Source organism: Nicotiana tabacum, chromosome 22 (assembly GCF_000715075.1).
Source record: "Nicotiana tabacum cultivar K326 chromosome 22, ASM71507v2, whole genome shotgun sequence".
Lineage (NCBI taxonomy): Eukaryota > Viridiplantae > Streptophyta > Magnoliopsida > Solanales > Solanaceae > Nicotiana > Nicotiana tabacum.
This window is the reverse complement of record NC_134101.1, coordinates 75779003-75791257: the sequence shown is the minus strand read 5'-3', so window position 1 is coordinate 75791257 and position 12255 is coordinate 75779003.

Here is a 12255-nt window from a genome sequence, read left to right as displayed (position 1 = left end):
TCGGTATATTATGATTCATCTCACATTGGGATTGGTGTAGTATTAATGCAAGATGGCAGGGTGATTGCATACGCGTCGCGACAATTAAAAGTTCACGAGAAGAATTATCCTGTTCATGACTTAGAATTGGCAGCCATTGTTCATGCACTGAAGATTTGGAGGCATTACCTCTACGGTGTCTCATGTGAGGTATTTACTGATCATCGTAGCCTTCAGTATCTGTTCAAACAAAAAGATCTTAATTTGAGGCATAAAAGATGATTGGAGTTGTTGAAATACTATGATATCACCATTTTTTATCACCCCGGAAAGGCCAATGTGGTGGCCGATGCTTTGAGTAGAAATGCTGTGAGTATGGGCAGTCTTACGTATATTCCGGTTGGTGAGAGGCTGTTAGCTGCAGATGTTCAGACTTTGGCTAATCAGTTCGTGAGGTTAGATGTTTCAGAACCTAGTCGGATTCTAGCTTGCACAGTCGCTCGGTCTTCTTTATATGAGCGCATCAGAGAGTGACAATATGATGATCCTTCTTTACTTGTCCTTAAGGACATGGTGCAGCACGGTGATGCCAAACAGGTTGCTATGAGGGAAGATGGAGTTCTGCGAATGCAGGGTCGTATTTGTGTGCCTAATACAGATTGGCTTCGTGAATTAATTCTGGAAGAGGCCCACAGTTCCAGGTATTCTATTCATCCAGGTGCCACCAAAATGTATCAAGATTTGCAGCAACATTATTGGTGGAGGAGAATGAAGAAGGATATAGTTGCATATGTAGCTCGGTGTCTGAATTGTCAACAAGTTAAGTACGAGCATCAAAGACCTGGTGGTTTGCTTCAGAAGTTAGAAATTCCTGAGTGGAAGTGGGAGCGTATCACTATGGATTTTGTTGTTGGACTTCCATGAACTCAGAGAAAATTTGACACAGTTTGGGTCATTGTGAACAGGTTGACCAAGTCAGCACATTTCATTCTAGTGGTAGTTACCTATTCTTCAGAGCGGTAAACTGAAATTTACATTCGTGAGATTGTCCGCCTTCACGGTATGCCCGTGTCTATCATATCTGATCGAGGTGTGCAGTTCACCTCGCACTTTAGGAGGGCTATATAGCGTGAGTTAGGCACGCGAGTTGAGTTGAGTACATCATTTCATCCACAGACATACGGACAGTCAGAGCACACCATTCAGATATTGGAAGATATGCTTCGCGCTTGTGTAATAGACTTTGGAGGTTCTTGGGACCAATTCTTACCATTTTCAGAGTTTGTCTATAGTAATAGCTACCAGTCTATCATTCAGATGGCTCCATATGAGGCATTATACGAAAGACAGTGTCGTTCGCCAGTTGGCTAGTTTGAACTGGGAGAAGCTCGGTTGTTGGGTACCGATTTGGTACAGGATGACTTGGATAAGGTCAAAATTATTCAGGATCAACTTCGCACAACTTAGTCTAGGTAAAAGAGTTATGCCGACCATAAAGTTCGTGATATTGCATTCATGGTTGGAGAAAGAGTATTGCTCCGGGTTTCACCTATGAAAGGTGTAATGAGGTTCGGAAAGAAGGGCAAGTTGAACCCTAGGTATATAGGACCCTTCGAAATTCTTGAAAGGGTGAGCGAAGTAGTCTACAAGCTTGCATTACCACCTAGTTTATCAGTGGTTCATCCGGTGTTCCATGTGTCTATGCTCCGAAAATATCATGGTGATCCGTCCTATGTGTTAGATTTCAGCTCAGTCCAATTGGACAAAGATTTGACTTATGAAGAGGAGCCGGTAGCTATTCTAGCCCGGCAGGTCCGATAGTTGAGGTCTAAGAGTTATCCTTCAGTTCGGGTGCAATGGAGAGGTCAACCGGTATAAGCATCTACCTGGGAGTCCGAGTCGGACATGCAGAGTAAATATTCTCACCTTTTCACCAGCTCAAGTACTTTATCTAATTCCGTTCGAGGACGAACGTTTGTTTTAGAGGTGGAGAATGTGATGATCCAAAAGGTCATCTTTAAATTTAATAATTATTTCTGTATCTTAAGACCTTGAAAAGCACTATTTATCATTCCTCGACTTGTGTGCGCAATCCGCATAATTTTTCGGAAAGTTTTTATATGAATATTGATTAAAATGTGAAATAGAGCCTTAAAACTCAACTGAGTTGACATTGGTCAATATTTTGAACAAATGGACTTGGATCAGTGTCTTGATAGTTCCGGTAAGTCCGTATTGTGATTTGAAATTTGGGCGTATGCCCGAAATTTAATTTGGAGGTCCCTAGCTCGAGTTATCGCATGTTGTCGAAATTTTTAAGTTTAAAGGTTTAATGACTTAAGAGATTTGACTAATGTTTGACTTTATTGATACCGGGTCCGTATTTTAGTTCTGGAACCCGGTATAGTTCCATTACTATATATATGACTTGTCTGTCAAATTTGGTGAGAAACGGAACTGGTTTGACGTGATTCGGATGTTCGGTTGTGAAAATAGAAGTTTTAAAGGTTTCTTGAAAATTTTATTTGATTTGATGTCCGATGCGTAGTTTTATGCATTATTTTGGGTGTTTTGTTCGCACGAGCGAGTTCGTATGAGGTTTTTGGACTTGTGTGCATAATTGGTTCGGAGCTCTGAGGGTTCGGGCGAGTTTCAGATAGGCTACGGGTGTTTTGAAACTTAGAAAAATCTTGTTTTTGGCTTCAGCTTATATCTGGTGTGTTCTTCTTCGCGTTCACGAAGGTACTCTCGCGAACACGAAGAGTAAACTGGGGCATGGTGATTTTCTTAATCGCGAACACGGTAGCTGAGTCGTGAATGCGAAGCAATGGTGGCCTTACCCTTCGCGAACGCGACCAGCTTCCCGCGAACGCGAAGCTTTAGGGACCTGGGGGGATGGGTCAGTCATTCTTCTACACGAACACGAGCATTGGCTCGCGAACGCGAAGGCCAGGGGGGGAGAAACCTTCACGAATACGAAGGAGGACTCGCGAACGCGAAAGCCACTCGGGCTGCTTCTCATCGCGAACGCGACAGACCCTTCGCGAATGCGAAGAATGCCTAACGCCTAGACCTTAAAACAGGATTTTTCTCATTTTTCACAAACCCTCAATTAGAACTCGGTTTAGGGGCAATTTCAAAGGAGTGTTTCATGATTTTGAACTGGGTAAATATTCTTTATCATATAATGATTATATTTCATAAATCTAAATTTATATTCATCATTTATTTCGGATTTAGATGGGAGAAATTGGAAATTTTGTAAAACTTTCCAAAAACGAGAATTTAAGTTTTGAAGGTCTATTTGACATCGGAATTTGATAATTTTTATATGGTTGGTCTCATCTCAGAACGGGTGTTCGGATTTTGTAAGTTTTTTCGAGATATGAGACGTGGGTCCCACTGATATTTTTGAGATAAATTTTGGATTTTAATCCGAAAAATTAGTAAATTCATATGGAATTAATTCCTACGATTTATATTGAGTATATTGAATTGTTTATGACTATATTTGAGGATTTCAGATACGAATTCGTGAGGCAAAGGTTTATTGGATTCTTGAATTTGGTTGCAAAGCGAGGTAAGTGTCGTGGTTAACCTTGACTTGAGGGAATATAATCCTAAAATTATTTGTTATGTGAAATGCATGTGAATGACGTATAGGCGAGGTGAAGAATGTCTATATATCGTCAAATTAATTATTTGCATAATTACTTGAAATATCATAAATCGTTTTAAATCATGAATTAATTATTATATTAATTGTTTCTCTCATATTCTTTGCTCAATATAATGCCTTGAATCCACGCTATAATAGCTACATGCTTATTTGATTTATGTGTCTTAATTGCCACTTGACGTTTAACATACTAATTTTTAAAATGCCTACTACATCCTTAATTTCTACAATTAATTGCTACTTGTGATAACTTATTTTTAATAAATCATAATTATTGTATGCTTGTTGTCTTATAATTTCATATTAATTGTTGAATTTATTGGAGTAATTTCTTTTATAAGAATTGGTAAATGAATATATTGGAGGAGCGGGTTGCACGCCGCAACGAAAATGAAAGTGAATATATTGGAGGAACGGGTTGCACACCACAACAGAATTGATTTAAATGAATATATTGGAGGAGCGCGGGTTACATGCCGCAACAGAATTGATTGAAATGAATATATTGGAGGAGCGGGTTGCACATCACAACAGAATTTATTGAAAAGATATAATGGTATCGGGTTGCGTGCCGCAACAGAATTGAATATGAATATATTGTGGGATCGGGTTGGACGCCGCAACGGAAATTGATTGAAATAATAATTGGTTATGACTGTTGAGTTGGCTTCAATTATTAAAATAAGTTGCCTAATTTATTTCAATTATTGTTGTTATTACTATTATTGCGTACATGTTAATGTAAGTGACCTGCCTTACCCTCGTCACTACTTCGTCGTGGTTAGGCTCGGCACTTACCAGTACATGTGGTCGGTTGTACTGATACTACATTCTGCACTTCTTGTGCAGATTTCGGAGTTGATCCGAGCGGCGTACTATAGACTTGTTCGGATTTCAGCTACCAGAGGAGACTTGAGGTATAACTGCATAGCTTCCGCAGTTCTGAAGTCCCCGTCTACTTTATTTTAGCTGTGTGTTTTCTTTCAGACATCTTTATTTTATTCAGACCCTTATTTGTATCATTCTAGAAGCTCGTGTACTTGTAACTCCAGTTCTGGAATGGTATTTAGATATCGCGATTATTATGAATTATTCAATTTATTTCAGACTCTATTTCTACATTTCTTTACTTTTTATTAATTAATTTAAAATTTTGTTAAAATGGCTAGTTATATTCTAACGTTGGCTTGTATAGCAAGTGAAATGTTAGGCGCCATCATGGTCCCGAAGGTTGGAATTTCGGGTCGTGACAAAATTATTTCTAATTGTTAAATTACGAGTTTTTGAGTATGTTTTTGATTGGTTCGTAAGTTCTTTGACTCGTTTCAGATTGTTTGGCATTGATTTGAGGTGTTAGAGATGCATGGAGCTGATTATCGGATTTCGGAGCAAGATAAGTCTCCTGTATAACCTTGTAAGAGGGATTTTATCACGTAGGTGCTATGTTTGCTATGTGCTAGTTGTTATGGGAGCTACGCAAGTGTGAGGGAACGGGCGTCCATGCATATGCTATATTCTTGATTTGTCTGAGTAGACTTAGACTCGCACAATGCTATAATTGCTTTAATTTATGTTTTAGCCTGAAACTAGACTTGCGTAGAGTATCAAATTTTGTTATTCTAGAAACTTGATGTGCTACTTGATTAGGCACATAATTTATAAATTCTCATACATATTTCTCTTGCGTTGTACGTATTTTTCCGAAAGTTTCTTAATTTCATAATTTGCACATATATTCGCGAATTGGGTTGATGTCCCGTCCAAAGTTTCATTATTCTTATAGGACCGGGTTGAATGCCTTAACAGTACTATTATGGGATCGGGCTAAATGCCTCAGTAGTACTATTATGGGATCAGGTTGTTCGCCTCGGCAGTATTATGAGATGCATCTATGGATCAGATCGTACGACCTCGGCAATATCAGGCAACACACTCTCATTGGAGCGGGCCATTTGCCTCGACAAGATTATGAGATATATTTATGGGATCGGGTCGTTCGCCCCGGCAGTTCTATGAAACACTATTCTTATGGTATCGGGTTATTCGCCTCGGCATACTCGTGCATAATATTCAATAGGGAGTCAGCGTACGTATGAGTTTTCCTGACTTGAGATTTGACATTGTATTTTATATTGGTTATCTTTATTTCCTTTGAGGTAGCTTATGGTATTTGGTGATTTCGTAATTACTATTATGTTGAGAATCATGTTATGCATATTTACCCGTTTTTGCTCCATACTTATCTACTGTTACTGTACCTTGATTATTGGACCACTAGTAAGTACGATGTCTACCCCTCGCCACAACTTCTTCAAGGTTAGACTAGATACTTACTTGGTACGTGTTGATTTACGTACTCATACTACACTTCTGCACTAATTGTGCAGGTACTAAGACATGTATATTTGGTGGTCACATAGGCACGTATGTGCAACTGCTGAGGAAACATTGTGGTGAGCTGCTCTCTATGTTACGATCCGCAACACATAGAGTTCCCTTCCTATTCATTTACTGTATTCTATCTATTTTCTATTCCAAACAGTTATTGTAGTAGCATTGTATATTATAGTAGATGCTCATGCACTTGTGACACCGAGTTTTGAGGATTTATATTTTGTTCTTGGTTGCCTTTCTTTTATGATACTCGGATTTATATTTTGACCACGTTCGAACCTTTAAGATAATATTAGTACTTTTCTATAAAAAAGAGAAATTCTGCTTATTTATTTCATCACTTGTACTAAATTGTGTTATGGGCTGTCGATCAGCGTGTGATTAATTGTTGGCTTGCCTAATGGCAACATTGGGCGCCATCACGGCCTATGATGGGAATTGGATCGTGACATCTTGGTATCAGAGCACTAGGTTCACTTAGGTCTCACGAGTCCTGAGCAAGTCTAGTAGAGTCTTGCGGATCGGTACAGAGACGTTTGTACTTATCTTCGAGAGACTATGACTTTTAGGTGAACTTTCCTTTCTTGATTGCTTATCGTGCAATTGATTTAAGCTGAAGCTTATGTCTTCAGTTCTTTCCTACTCATTCGCACACGGTATTGAGCACTCGATATCAGTCGGGAACTGACGAGTCGTGATGATGCAACAAATATGGTTTGGGATGTTTTTCCCTACATTATGAGGGAAAACTACTTTTAGGGCTTTGTGGAGGGGTATTCAGTTATTTCAGAGCTATACACAATATATTGTGATATTTTACGCGTTGTTATCATGTAGTATTAGTGAAATGGTAGAGTAGCCACATGTTTGAGGAAGCTTGGTGTGGTTTGTGTTATTGTGGGAAAATGACCAAGTTGGTGTATTTTATTTGAGATGGTGGCTTCTATACTTAGAAAATTCGAATGTGAAGAAAAGAGTTGTTTGGAATATAGAGGGAATGTGAATGATTGATTATCATTTTGGGATGCAATATAGCTTCGGGTTTTAAACGTGTAGTTGGACCTTCAGTTGATGTCGTTGGAATGAACAAATTCTTACAACTAGTGGACGAGTGTGAAATCAGGAGGATTAACATATTTCATAGTGGATATACCTATGGCGAGGTCATTGGAGGATGCCAATATGAGATTACACAGGTGGGCTATCTCCTGTGAGAAGTTTAGGGGTTACATGATTTCTTATGAGGTTCCTATGAAGAGTTTTACCTTTTATTCAACGGAAGTCATGTATTACGATATGGGTCTAAATCGCTTGAAGAAGATGGCGAGACTATCATGAGGTTGAGTGTGCATTTGGGGCTGATAATTCGAGACGTATTATGATTAGTACAACAAGAACTTATGAGAAATTTAGCTGAGTAATAGTGCGAGATCATGGTAACGAAGGAGGAGAAGTTTTTGTGGGTTCTTAGGTCATATGATTATGGATTAAAGTAGGGCTGCTTATCGGGTAGATCAGGTAGATCTGGCGGTTATTTACTCTTAACGGTTCAGCTTATCGGTTATCGACTTTTAAATGTATTAATCTGCTAGCCACCCGATAAGATATCAGGCGGATTTGTATCAGTTTAACTATTATCGGACGGTTTATCGGCCTAGTTGAATATGTATTGCAGAGGACTATTTTGGTCCTTCATGTTACACTGTTACTAGTAAATACCAGCAAAATACCAGTTTACTTTGCATGTATTCCCACTATTTTTCACCGTTAAATTCAATGGTCGTAAAACACAAGCCACGACTTGTTACTATCTTCAATATATTCTTCAGCTAACATAACAGTTAACACTTCCTAACATGGAAATTACATCTGTCAAAATGAGTCCAAGATACAACTAGAGATAAAATGGTTATTTAGACATAAAATCTAGAATAATTGGAGACATCCAAAATACAACTGTTGCAGTTAACAATTCTTCAATTTCTACAGCTTTAAAGTTCAAACAACGAAGATGAGAGGAGGAATGAGTTGAGGAGCAACAGATTCAACTGATGCAACAACAGATTCAGTCAGGAACTTCTTTTCTTTCATAAGTTTCATTTTTAATGATGTTTGATATCCTTTCATCAATAGCTTTAGAACAAGTACCAGCATCTTGGGAGGAAGTTATTTTGTCCTTCCCACCTGCTGTGTCTATATCAACATCCTGCCCAATAATCTCATTTTCAGAAGTATACTGGTTATGAGTTTAATCATTGAATATTCTACCTTCACCTAAAAGTATGCATTCTTGACAATTTATCTCATTTTTGTCCTGCAGCTTAGGCAGTACCCAACATGTCAGACGAGGTTTCCAAATTAATAATTCGTTGATAGGAAAAGAAATTGATTCAATGCGGAAAGGAAAGTTGTTCAGTTGCACAAAAGAAATAGATAAGCTCAGGCCAAGCTTATGTTCTTGACCAACAGAAGGAACAACAATAGACAACAAAGGCCTACAATTAGAGCAACAAAAAAAAGGACTCTATTACCTCATCAAGAAGGGACAAAATAGAGCCATAAAAACTTGAGGAAATGCAAAATGTGGACATGAGTCATGGGATAAATATATTAACAGATTTATTAACACTATATTACAATTTGAATTCTTACCAGATATATTAACACTACACGTCAATTACGGAAGGGTCTTTTCCATCGCTAGCTAAATCTGAAGAAAACAAAGTTAAAATAATGAGTAGTACGATAAATATAAGTATATCCACAACAGTAATATATAATAAATACAGTACCAATATTATTACCTTGTTCAAGATGCTCGATTTGATGACGAAGAAGTATTTTTCATTTAGAACTGAATCAAAATAGAATTAAAAAGTAAATTTATTTCCAGACAAAGTAAGACGAGGAAAATGGCATTCTTCAGAGTTCTGCCACGAAATCCCTCTTTTAATCCCTAGAATAATTTTGACATTTTCTCACATTTTTGACATAGATTTGGTCGATTTTATCAATAGTAGAACTAAAGATTCGACCATCAAGTAAAGATTCGAAAAGGAGAAAAAAGAAACTTACCACATGCTGCTCTGGCTATGGTCGTAACTGGGGTTCTGAGATCTGGTTCTGAGATTAGAGGTGACGTATGGAGGAAACGAGGAAAAGATTAGAGAAGAGAATGGGAGGCGAGAGGCAGCAACTGGTTTTTTGTTGTTGTGTTGACTGTAGTGTTGCCTCAACCAGACATTAGAGAGTAGAGAGTCCGAGAGTGAGACTGTGAGAGGTGACGCGAGAGGGAGAGTCGAGACTCGAGAGGGCTGGGTTCTGACTTCTGAGATCTGAGGGAAATTAGAAATTAGGAATTTTAGATGTTAGGGTTTCTAAATTCTAATAGAGTAATACTGGTCCAGTACTAGATAGGAAAAGAACTGTGGAAGGGATTTTTATTATTTAATATACATATGGATAAAAAAATTCAATCTGTTCCCCATTCGTTAAACCGATAAGCCGTTAATAAAAAAAATTTCAATCAGTTTCTCGTTAATAATATATATATATATATATATATATATATATATATATATATATATATATATATATATATATATATATATATATATATATATATATATATATATATGTCACGCAAACCGATAAGACATTAATAATAAAATTTTAACATGTTCCCCATCCGTTAAATCAATAACCCGATACCAATAAGCTATTAAGCCACTTTTGCAGTTCGATTTTCGGTTTCGGTTTGGTTTTGAATACCACATTACTGGAAAATAGGCCTATAGCGACGGTCAGTAAACCGTTGCCATAGATTTATTGGAACGGTACAGCAACCGTTCCACCAGGCCACATGCCAATAGAGCTAGAGGAACGGTTCTTGGAATGATTCACGATATCATTGCTATAGTACTAGCTATCACAACGGTTCTTCCTCTGTCTGAAGCAACGAGTATTCTCTTCCATTAGGCCGCGTGCCAATAGAGCTAGATGAACGGTTCTTGGAGCGGTTCACCATATCGTTGCTATAGTACTAGCTATCACAACAGTTCTTCCTCTGTCTGAACCAGCGAGTATTCTTTTCTACTGCAATGGTTGAAAACGGTTGCCATATATATAATACAACGGTTTAAAGCTGTTACCATATAATTTACTGCAACGGTTGAAAACCGTTACCATATAATTTACTGCAACGATTTTGTAAGCTATTACCACGACGACTAAGAGATATTCAAATAGTTTTATCATGCTATCGTAACGGTTTTATTTCCTATTGCAACGGTTTGAACATCCTAATGCAACGGTTTATCATTCGATTTTAGAACGATTTGCAGGACCTGTTGGAACGGTTTACATTGTCTATAGAAATTGTACTGTTGTCTTATTGCAACGGTTCTAGTAGGCTATTGTAACCGTTTAATTGACACAATAATATAGCCCTGACTTTAAATAAATATTCACATGCATAAATATTTTTTAATAAACTAAAATTTATATAAATCACAAAATAAAAATATTCACAATCTATATTGTCCAATAAGCTAATAATATCCATAAAAGCAAATGTTCTAATTAACCCAAGCACATAAGTTTTAAAGTTCAAGACTTCAAGAGTTAGAGTAAGTTTCAAACGTTGATAACAAAAGATTCCTAAACATCTACAATAATTCAAAATTCTTTAAGTAAGGTCTAGATCTTCACTGTCTTCATCTCCGTTTTCTTCATTTGCTCCATCTACAAAAGAAGATAAATAAAGTTATTACCCTTCAAGGGTTGGTTTTATAAAAGTGGGTATGGTCCCTGAAAAACTCAAGCATAAAGCATTTTGAAAAGAAATAAGTTGATACAAATGAAGAAGACAAAATTCAATAACAAATCCAAATCATTAAACCAGACTTCTAAACTTATGCATTCAGCCATAACCACTAAAAGCAACTAAAGAAAGACGAAAAAACTGAATAAATAAGTCTATAAGCATATTCTGGAAACAAGGAGGAAATAAATTCTAGTGTTGTCATGGATGCAAGGACGAAGGAAAGAAACTTATGTTAACTGGTATGTTCAACATACATGTAGCCAATTGCTTGCATTCACTTTATTAGAAAAGATAAAGGGTAATATAGGCTCCCAGGAAACATGACCAATATAAAGTACTGATCTATGTACTCATTTGCTTTTGAAAGTGATTTATGTTTTTCGAAGATCTACAAAGAACCACTGGAAATAAATTATCCATTGCATCACCTAATCACCTCATATGGTGGAGGATCCAAAGATGAATACGTGAACAGAGAAAACATAGAGCTGCCAATTTCTGTATTGCGCTGACAATATTTAACAGAAAATCAAGGGAAAAGCACCTAGAACACCCTTGTTTTTGTATTGTGCTGGCAGTTACTTTCACAGCAGCAATATTCATCACCTAGCAGCAAATTCATTAATTCTTTCATATCAATTATTCTCCAAGAATATCCAAAAATAATAATTCACCAACATCTCCTCCAATTAACACCATCGTCACAATACAGAAAATCGCAAAGGGTGTACACTTGACAATCTCAATTTCCAAATCAGAAATTAAATTATTTTAAAGGAAACCCAAGTGGAAATGAAAAAGACCCAAAATAATCTAGTATCTTTGGACTTTTTCTCAAAATAATCTTGTTTCTTTCACATGGAGCACTAATAGTAAAATTCTAAAGGAAAAATAAATAAAATATTATTACAAAGATATAAACAAGAGTAATTATAAAATATTCATAAAAAGTATTATAACTCACTCAAAATAGAATATATTTAAAAGAATTTCAGAAGTTTTTCTTTAATCATCTGCTTCCATCCAGTCCCAATCAATATCATCAAGCTCATCCTCCTCTTTCGATGTTTCTATAATTGTATCACGTGAATGTTGTACATTAGATGGGATATCAACTATATCAACGGGTACATCATCTCTTGATCATCCAACGTCAACATAAACTAATCCATTTAAGGAACCAATGTCATCATTTGGCTCCCTCCAAAATGCGTCTTCAATATTGGGGCAATTCTCTTCCTGTAAATCATACAAATCAACATGGACTTTATTCCTTGCATAATAAACATATTTCTCAACTGGATCCTCCACAAAAAAAACTTGATAAACTTGTGAAGCCAATACAAAAGGATCATCTATGCAATATAATTTCTTAAAG